This window comes from Sardina pilchardus, chromosome 7 (assembly GCF_963854185.1).
Source record: "Sardina pilchardus chromosome 7, fSarPil1.1, whole genome shotgun sequence".
Lineage (NCBI taxonomy): Eukaryota > Metazoa > Chordata > Actinopteri > Clupeiformes > Clupeidae > Sardina > Sardina pilchardus.
In genome coordinates this window covers 7,202,923-7,212,922 of record NC_085000.1, presented here as the reverse complement: position 1 = coordinate 7,212,922, position 10,000 = coordinate 7,202,923, and the positions used below count along the sequence as shown (strand labels likewise).

General features: G+C 46.0%; 1 protein-coding gene across 3 annotated transcripts in view; it reads right to left on the bottom strand.

The window, feature by feature from the left end:
• Window positions 1–10,000, bottom strand: part of plch2a (phospholipase C, eta 2a) — a 196,151-nt gene that overhangs the window by 77,049 nt on the left and 109,102 nt on the right. The gene's annotated exons all lie outside the window — the stretch shown is intronic.

The window sequence follows — 10,000 nt, the reverse complement described above, 5'->3', positions numbered from 1 at the left end:
CATGAAACAAATCAACATCTGCCATGTCAATATCAGCGCACAAACATTAATCACCTCACACACGCCATCAATCTTCCAGCCTCAAATCCAAAATCCTGTCAAAAGATTTCTACTGATCCATAGTGCCGCCGGGCAAAGAAAAACAAAAAAAAAACACGACAAATAAATAAATATGAAGCTGTACAGTACAGAGGAGTAAGTGCTCGTAGGAGCTCTTTAACACAAATCCATCCTAATAATGATAGTAATTGCAGTAATTGAAGTCAAGGGGACCGCATGCTGTAGTAAAGAGCTGAGGTGTTGAAGGGGCCAATGGAATTGAAAGGTTCAACTTCAGATGAAGTTTATTTCATAAGAAGTGACTCATGCCGAGTGTTTGACACTTATATAAAGCAGGATTATTCAGCTGGTGAGTCTCCTCATTCTTAGACAGATAGAAAGGTTGCCTCCATCCCCTCTTTATCACTCTCTCTCTCTCTCTCTCTGTCTTACACAGACACACAGACACACACACACACACACACACGCACACACACACACAAAATCAAATGGCATTAGCATAGAGAAAACAGATACTGTATAAGCCTTGTGCACTGTGGCCTCCCCAACACACACACACACACACACACACACACACACACACACACACACACACACACCAATATCTCCTCTGTTTGAGTTGACATGCATGACAGGAGCAACAGTATTGATGTAGTTCTACCCCCATATGATAGCATCTCATGTCAGGAGAATGTGACAGCACAGGGATGGATGACCTTTACTAAATAATCCATTGGGCCATCAGTCAATGCCAACAATGTCCATTTCTGAACGTTTACTGGCCATCCTAAATCAGTATAGAATGGGAAGTGGACAGGGAGTGAAGACATGCAGAGGAGCAAAGGCCATGTAGGAGTACCAGTGGTGTAGTCTATAGTGGGTGATACACAGGACTACGCTGTACTGTACATCCACTTAAAAAGCCTCACCATCTCAGTATACACACTTAATATAGGCAATGATATCTATTCACATATGGGGTTGATCACAGTATACCCACTACAGCTAACTACTACTGTACTATACATCACAGTATACCCACTAGCTAACTACAACACAGTATCCATAACGAGACTACAGCTAACTGAGTAGTACCACTGTTCTGAAGGAACGTTGTTTGGTCTCACTGTGCACTGTTAGCTGCATATGGTTTAAATACTGTAAAAGGATACAAGGATACAAGGAGGTTTATTTGTCACATGCATAGAAATACTAACGTAAAGCATGTAGTGAAATTTCGTGTGGTGTTCAGCAATGACAAAAAGCCAGCCTCAAGTCAACGCAAGGCTAAGGTCAACGCAAGGCTAAGGTCAAGTTTTGTTTCATCCTTATCTGAAGCATGGGGCAGTGGGAGCATGTAGCAACACACTACCTTCTCCTTGATCCGCTCCCAGGCTACAGCGAAAGAGCGCTTTGTTCCGTATCTCCACGCCTGACAACGCTGGGCTGATTATACACCCTACTACTTAAAATGCAAAGAGACATCACCAGTTTTAAGAGATCACAGGGTTTTTCCTTCTAATTGGGGAGCTGTGTGAAAAGTGGCACAGATTTTCTCAGACAAGAGTAGCAAGTGGAAAGGAAAAAAACAACACATACACACATAAACACACACACACACACACACACACACACACACACACACACACACACACACACAAATGCCAGCGTGATTGAGGGAGCTCGGGCTCTACTCATAGTACTGGCTATTAAGACACGCTGTGGGCTAACTAGCCGTTATTATCATCATCATCATCATCACCATTGTCATTATTTCAGTCTCATTAACAAACCCAGCTGGTTGCAAATTTTACACATACACACACACACACACACACACACACACACACAGGGTTTTCAACTCCAAGAAGTACTATTTCCCATCTGGCTGATCCAGGTACAGCTCACTGCTAGTGCTCGTCGCCAACTGTGCTTGTCATGAAGCCGTTCACATAACAGAGGAACAATCCAACTGCTCGGCACTTTAGAGGAAACTGTCAATTTCGCACACGTAAGAACTGCTAGCGCGAATGTTGTGTGTGTGTGTGTGTGTGTGTGTGTGTGTGTGTGTGTGAGTCAGATTTTATTTAGGAGTGTGAATATGACATAACAGTCATGGTGGAGGCATCCTATTGGTTTTCACACAGTCTCTAAGCTGCAAGAGAATGCAAACAGGCTGACGGCTTGTTTTATAACAGCCTGCTGTGGCAAAAAACTGAAACACACGCACACACACACAAACACATACACACACTCAGAGGACAAGTTTTGTTTTTGTTTCTCTCCAACATCAACCAACAACGGATAGGAAAAAAGACTTTGTGTGTGTGTGTGTTGTGTGTATGTGTTTTTCTCACACTGGTTGTAATCTCAGTGGGTGGGGGACAAGAATGTTCCTTGTCAGACTGTTCTATCTTATATCCCCTGCGAAAAAGAATAACAACAACAGCATGACAAGCAATCTTCAGTCCCCTCATAGCCTGAGGAGCTCTGCCTCGACACACCACCAAACTCTCCAAAGGAACACCAAAACATGGACGCACAACTTCCATTTACAACTAGATGACTGCATACCATAGCTGAAACAGACCTGGGACATTAGCCAGGAGTCTACGGTCCACTTCAAGAATAGGATGGAATAGCTTAGAAATGAATGTAGGACTTGACCTATCCCAATCAACAACAACAACAACAACAACAACAACAACAACAACAATACATTGCATCCATAGCGCTTTTCAAGAATGTGTAGCACCCACCTGATTTAAATAATTCCATTCTAATGTACCACCATAACAGGTCTAAGATTCAGTGACAGTCCCAAAAACAATGACATGTAGCCACTGAAGGCTTTGGAACCACCACAGAACACGAGCAGCGTTTAAGGTTTTGACAGACACATCATCATCATATCATTTTACAGAAATCCATTAGAACCTTAAGAATAGGCTCTATGCACAGAAGGCTGTTCAGGTACCTCATTTGTTTTTCCGGTGGAGTGTTAGCTGTGTTGTAACTGCATCTTCTGTTCTATTTTGCTCCTTACATGTTCTCTCCACTATAACACTATAGATATGGTTTGTCCAATAATAACAATTCTAACAGATGCATAAATCCTTTTACATCGGAATGTGCTGATTCACTAGGTGCAACACCCAAGCGGGTCCATGTACTAATGACACTAATTACATTAACAGCAGTGGCAAGTTCAAACACACCTGGCTCCACCAAAAACAAATGAGGCTCCGTGCATGTAGTAGTCTCTGCTGATAGAGTGTTCTACAGTATGTCCCATTCTAGAATGTATGCTAAAGGCGTACCTGGTGGCGCTGCTTCCTCAGGGTGAGTCATTCTGCTCAGACCTTCACTGATCCCAGAACAATTTTCCAAGTGTCAACGAGTTGGTTGGACTCACACAGGCACATGCACACACACACACACACACACACACATTATTAAGTGCGTACGGTCATTCTCACACGTCGCTTGAGTCATCGCAGTCCCTGGACGCGATACGCACACTTCTCTGCTGACCCGGGCGTCCACCCTCCTGAGTTCTTTAATTTGTTTCTTTGTCCTCTCTGGCCCTGTGTGACCCCCAGTCCTGTGGGACTCCGAGGGGACTCTGAGTCAAGCCCTGCTCCCTCGGAGGCATGAGCTCCAGAGGACGGCTCAGGCATTTCTGTCACCTATCTGATAATGAAACACAGGACGGGAATGGGGCCTGCTGCCCTCAAGCAAGCATTTGCTAACACACACACACACACACACACACACACAGTATACATACAGCAGGAGCAGCTTCCTGTGACAATTTAACACATGCACACACACACACACTCAAATCCTCGAAATTCTCAGTATAATCTACATAAGACTACTGATAAACTACCATCTCTAGCCAATTTGCACTGCGCACACACACTACACTCACATTCCAGTTGTTCATTAGGACATACTGTACCTTCATTGTTCCTTAAGGCTTTGAAGCCCACTGCAATGCACACAAGATCTCCAAACACACAGGAATGTCTGATACATTTCACACCCCGTGCTGAAGATTCTGATGGGCTGTCCAAGGCGGGGATTTTTATATTTATTTATTTTATGTATTAAAAAAGAGTGCAAGGTGGCCGTGGAAACGTAGCATCAGCAGCGCCTTCATCATCCCAGCATCAATCCTCTGAAGGACGCCAAGGGCGCCGTGGGAACCGGAGGGTGTCCTTGGAAACCGCCTCCCGCCTCAGCGCCTCAAGCGCGTCTCCGAGGGGAGAGAGAGTGGCAACGGCGGCGACGACTTCATTATGCCCGCCCTCTGAGAGAGGGGCAGAGGCCACAGCAGACACTAAGCAGCTCGGCACAGGACCAAGGAGAGGCCACCCATGAATCTCAATGTGTGTGTGTGTGTATGGAATAGAATGCGGGCGAATTACATTCACACACCATCCACGAGCAGACATGGAGGAATATGAAATAAACACACGTGGATCAATCCTCCAAAGTCTAGACAGTGCCTGCAGGATGGATGGCTGTGAATGCGTGCCCATTCATAATGTATTTTTTTTCATAATGTATTCTGTGACCTGTGATGTCTTTTGTACTGTGGCTGTGGCAGCTTGGCCTTTGTCCAAAACAAACGCCTCCCCTGGGAGACCTATTGAAAGTAACCCCTGAACAGTGGACACAGCGCTGGACATGCGGACATGCTGGACACATCTCCGGTCAGTGTTGGAGAGACACAGAAGAATTTGAATGGGTGGACAGAAACGAATGCAGTCTTTGGAGGAGTGTGGGAAAGCACACTTTGATAAATACTCCAAAAGTGGGCCAGCTCTACATCACCGTCCTTTAATAGGTGTCCACTGTACAGTAATAAACACAAGGGAGTGTCGTGTGCAGCTTGCAGTTTGCCCACTGGTCAAGGATCTCTGCTTTATAAGACACGACACGCAGGATGAGAAGGCGCACCTGCAGTGTGTTGCTAATGCTGACCGCTGTGTCACGTTAGATCTATTTCCACCGTGCTAAAGGAACACTTTCGCCTAAAGCCAGGTTTTAGTCTTCGTCTTCTCCATACACAGCAGATCAGTGCAACACAGAGAGAATGGCAGTGGCAGCTCCAAGCGCTTGCTCAGGTGTGTGTGTGTGTGTGTGTGTGTGCGTGCATGTGTTTATGTGTGTTTGTGTGTGTGCGTGCATGCACACATGTGTTTGTGTGTGTTTGTGTGTGTGCGTGCATGCACACATGTGTGTGTGTGTGTGTTTGTGTGTGTGTGTGTGTTATGGCCCGAGCACTTATGTGACATTTGCGTGAGTTCTGGAGCTGTACACATGTTTAGGTGGACTGTCACTTCATGTTCACGCAGCTGGACCCCCACCCACAGCCTAACAGAACGAACACGGCCACATAGTCAGACACTACCACCTACTCCCTTACAGAACAGCGTTGCTTGTTTTTTTAGCACCACGAGTTTGGCAGTATAATTAGAACTCAAATTTCCCCTTGGGGATCAATAAAGTATATATCTATCAATCTAACTACTTTAATCTAATTAACATTAAATGGTGCAGTCTTTGAGCAAAACAGTCGTTTGCATCAGCACCAAGTCTTACAATGCAAGTGCAATTGTCAGATGCACAGTCTGAGAAAGTCCTTCCCTGCTATTCCCTGGAAATCTCTAGGTGTACAGAATTTGGTTTTTTTATTATTTATTTTGCTTTTTATGAGACATAATGTCAGCTAACATCTCATTCTGCCTCTGAGAGCCTCCTCTGGGAGGAGTTTATGAGTGCTCCACTGAGAGCTGTGGAAATGCAGCTCTCTACTGAGACTCTTCTGCTGGAGACACTGTGTTTGAAACACACACACACACACACACACACACACACACACACACACTCACACACACACACACACACACACACACACACGGCACGTTTTTTACTCAAAGGAAGCCGCTGTGATGACTGAGCAAGATCTGCATCTCCGAGTTAATTAAGCAGCGTCTCTGCCCAAGCAGATGTGAGATTCCCAAAGAGTTCACTTCCACAAGCGGATTCGTGTGTTTATTCAGGATGGAGTCTTCTTCATGTGACCAGTGCAGCGTTGTGCCTTCATTACAAACATGCAGTAGATGTTGGCTCAGTGCCAGAGCAGAACATGTTTGCCAGTTGCATAAAATGTACAAAGGAAATAACTGAAAAATGTGGGGGGGGTTTTGGATATGTGAACCCCTGTCTAATTACTATGTTATGATGAAGTAGTCACAATAGACTATACTAATGTACATACACATAAAGGGATTCATTTAGTTGAGGGTTGCATGGGGGTGCATGGGAGGCATTGATTTTCCTTGGCAGCACCTGGCTAGGCTGGTAAACCCTTCCTGATCTGCCAACAATTTGGATTTCGCTCTGCAGCTCAGGCTGGAAACCTGCACTATCTCTCCTGCTTCCTGTCCATGTTTGCTGGGTCCCTATCACAAACTGGCTTATCCACCAGGCGCAACCCGGATCTTTGGTCCGATTGGTTGAAGGACTTGTTTATGGAGTCACTTGAACTAGGCCCGTTGATCCCGCCTCCCCAGACTAATGTTCAATCTTAAAAGATAGCACCTGGCTTCCTGAACAGCCCCAAACCAGATGCCTCCACACGCCCTCATGAAACCCCAGCAGCTCAGTAGCCAAAGGGTTCGACTGCTGCTGAATCTACGCCACATCCAGGCCAGATCAAGCCCGGATCTGGGTCAGCAGCAACAGCTGTGATCTGGATATTCAGTGAAGGGTGAGGGGTGCGTATGGAGCAGGCGAGGCATTAGCCTCACTGCGCGTCGTATCTTATTCATGGGCTTTTATGTCTGTCCTCAGCTGCAGCTAACTGCAGTGGGCGGGTGGGTTACAGTAAGAAGAAGGCAGTGGTCCAGTTTGAGAGTGCTGGTGTTCACACACAGACACACACACACACACACACACACACACACACACACTGTAGCTACTATTCCTTGAGTGGCTACGATATTTGTGTTAGTAGTCCAATGTTACTTGCTTTTAATGTATTACTGTAGCAGACTAGTTTCCTCTGTTGTTTGTCCAATAAGTGTGTGAGTTGTGTGTACTTGTGTGGTGGCGTTTGCATAATAGTGTTGTATTGTGTTTTTTCTTATTGTGTGCGAACCCTTTTGAGGCTGTGCTGGCTAATATCCTTGCGTGGTTGTTAATGTGCTAGTATCTTACTGTGTTTGCGTTAGCGCCAAAGTGTGGTTATATGAGCACACAAGCAGCCCAGCCCAGGCCAGTTCAGTCAGGACGTGCCCGTGCGTGTCCGTGCGTGTCCCTCTGCTGTCTTGACCGGACTGACAGTTCGGACGTCCTCAGTCCCTCGTGCTTCCTGGTCATTCATATTTCACCATGACGACAGAAGAGCCAGCACAATGTGTTCCGTCCCTTCAATAATTTGGTGATGGGGTTGGGTTGGGTTGGGTGGGGAGGGAGATGTGGTCTGCGTAAAGAGCCTTCTATTTCTATCTCCACCGCCTTCTCTGACTTTCTCTCTCTCTCTCTCTCTCACTCTCTGTGCACATGCATGTCTTGATTGGCCAAGCAAAACTAGCCATATGTGGATATATTTAAAGCTTTGGTGGAATCAAGGGGTAGGGTCCAACATGTTGTCTTTAAAGTTTTGGACCATATGACTCTTTTTGGTGTATGAACAAAGGTCTGATTTCTTCTCTGGCGGGGTAGGTAAGGAGGGCGTATTAAGGTGCTTTGATCCAAACAATACGTTTCAAAAGTCAACCCCCCTTCTCTCTCTTTCTCTCTCTCTCTCTGTTTCTGTCAATCTCTCAGTCAGCCACTCAGTAAGTCTCTCTCTCTCTGTTTCAGTCACTCAAGTGTGTGTCTCTCTCTCACACACATATGCTCATCCCTTTTCTTCTATTTAATCTCATCAGTCACAGAATTGTGTGTCCAACAGCAAGACCATTTGTAAATGAATCAGTCTCCCTCTTTTCTCTTGCTCTATCTCTCCAATATCAACCCTCCTCTCCCCTGCCCTTCTTTGCCATCTCTCTGTCTCCCTCCCTCCCTAGCTCTCTCCCTCCCTCCCCTCCCCTCTCTTCCTCCCTCTCTTCTCCTCTGTTCCATTAGTGTTGGCTCCAGTGGAGCATGTAGCATGTTTCCCTAAAGCTGTATAGTACAGTCTCAGTGTACACACGAACGTTCGCACGGCACCCTGTTTTCATTTCAGCGCTACAGTACACACACACACACACACACACACACTGTACATACAGTTAATTTACACACACACACACACACACACACACACACACAACACAACACTTTTGTCTGTACATCACTCACACTGACCTAGATAAACATGACTGCATAGATGCACACCAACAACAACAACACAAACGTAAATATAAACATAAACATCTACTGTAAGACTGAGATACAGTATGTCTAAATCATACATAGAGTCATGTCAACCTGAAAGAGCTTTTGTTGGAGAAGAGGTTCCTCAGGGATGAGAGTGTTTCCTCATGCCAGAGGGAAAAGGCAAGCTCTTCTTAGCCTTAGCCCTCAGAAGACCTCCTATGGATCCTTCCACGAGAGAAGCGGGCAGGAGATGGACTCTGAAACCTACAGTAAGGGTCTCGTGTGGATATGTTATGGGAGACAGTCAACCTTTACTACGCATTTTGATGTTCTATGTGGCACTTTTGTCGTTCCATAGCAACATGAGCAGATCAAGTTTGTCGCTGACCTGGTTACTGCCCATCAGGAACCAGGTCAGCGCGAAATCTCTGTCCGTCTCCCAGCAGACTCCTGGCCTTTTGCCATATAAGACACACACACACACACACACACACACACACACACACACACACACACACACACACACACACACACACAAGCCAGACACGTTTGTTCAGACAAGCAGCAGTGAGTAACCATCTCCCCTCCCTTTCTCTCCCCTCCTCTCCTCTTCTGTCTTCTCTCCTCTCTTTACTCCCCCTCTCCTCTCTCCACTTCTCCTCTCACTTTACCTTTATTTCCCTCTTCCTATTTTCCTCTTCTCTCCTTTACAGTCACACCTATGGTAAGACCCTTTTAGTGCGTCTACACCACACGGACAGTACTGCCACTCAACGGGACCTGAGATCTGTTTCTGTAAGAGTTTCTTGAGCTGTGTGTCTGAGATCTCTGAGGAGATGTGGAGGGTGCCTGACCCAATGAGATGAAGCACACACACACACACACACATAACCTCTCTCTCTCTCTCTCTCTCTTTCACACACACACACACACACACACACACATACACACACACACACACACACACCACTCTAATGTTCTAACTTTGGATAGAAGAGGAATGTGCTGCGCTGTGCTGTGTCCAGTGAGGTGATTCTTTTTCTCAAATAGCATCCAAACACACACACACACACACACACCACTCTCATCCTCATTGAGGTGTCTGACACACAGGGTTGATGTGACATCACTTCCCATTAGGACTCCAACTATCTGCTGACCCCGACTGATGAGCCTGTTGGCCCACAGCTAATCTTTCATTAGTGTGTGTGTGTGTGTGTGTGTGTGTTTGAGAGAGAGAGAGAGAGATACTTGGTGTGTGTGGGTGTGTGTGAGAAAGAGAGAGAATTGGTCTGTGTGTGTGAGTGTGTGAGAGAGACAGAGAGAATGTGTGTGTGTGTGTGTGTGTGTATGTGAAGACGTGTAATATTTCATTAGCTGTACCCTCAGCCCCCCACTTCAGGCCATTACCATTTCACATTTAAATTACATCTGCCCTGGATAGAAGGAATCGCATGCGCAAACGGAAAACCCTGTAGATATCTGTGTGTGTGTGTGTGTGTGTGTGTGTGTGTGTGTGTGTGCGCGTGTGTGTGTGACTGGCTTTCAGACATTAGGAGTC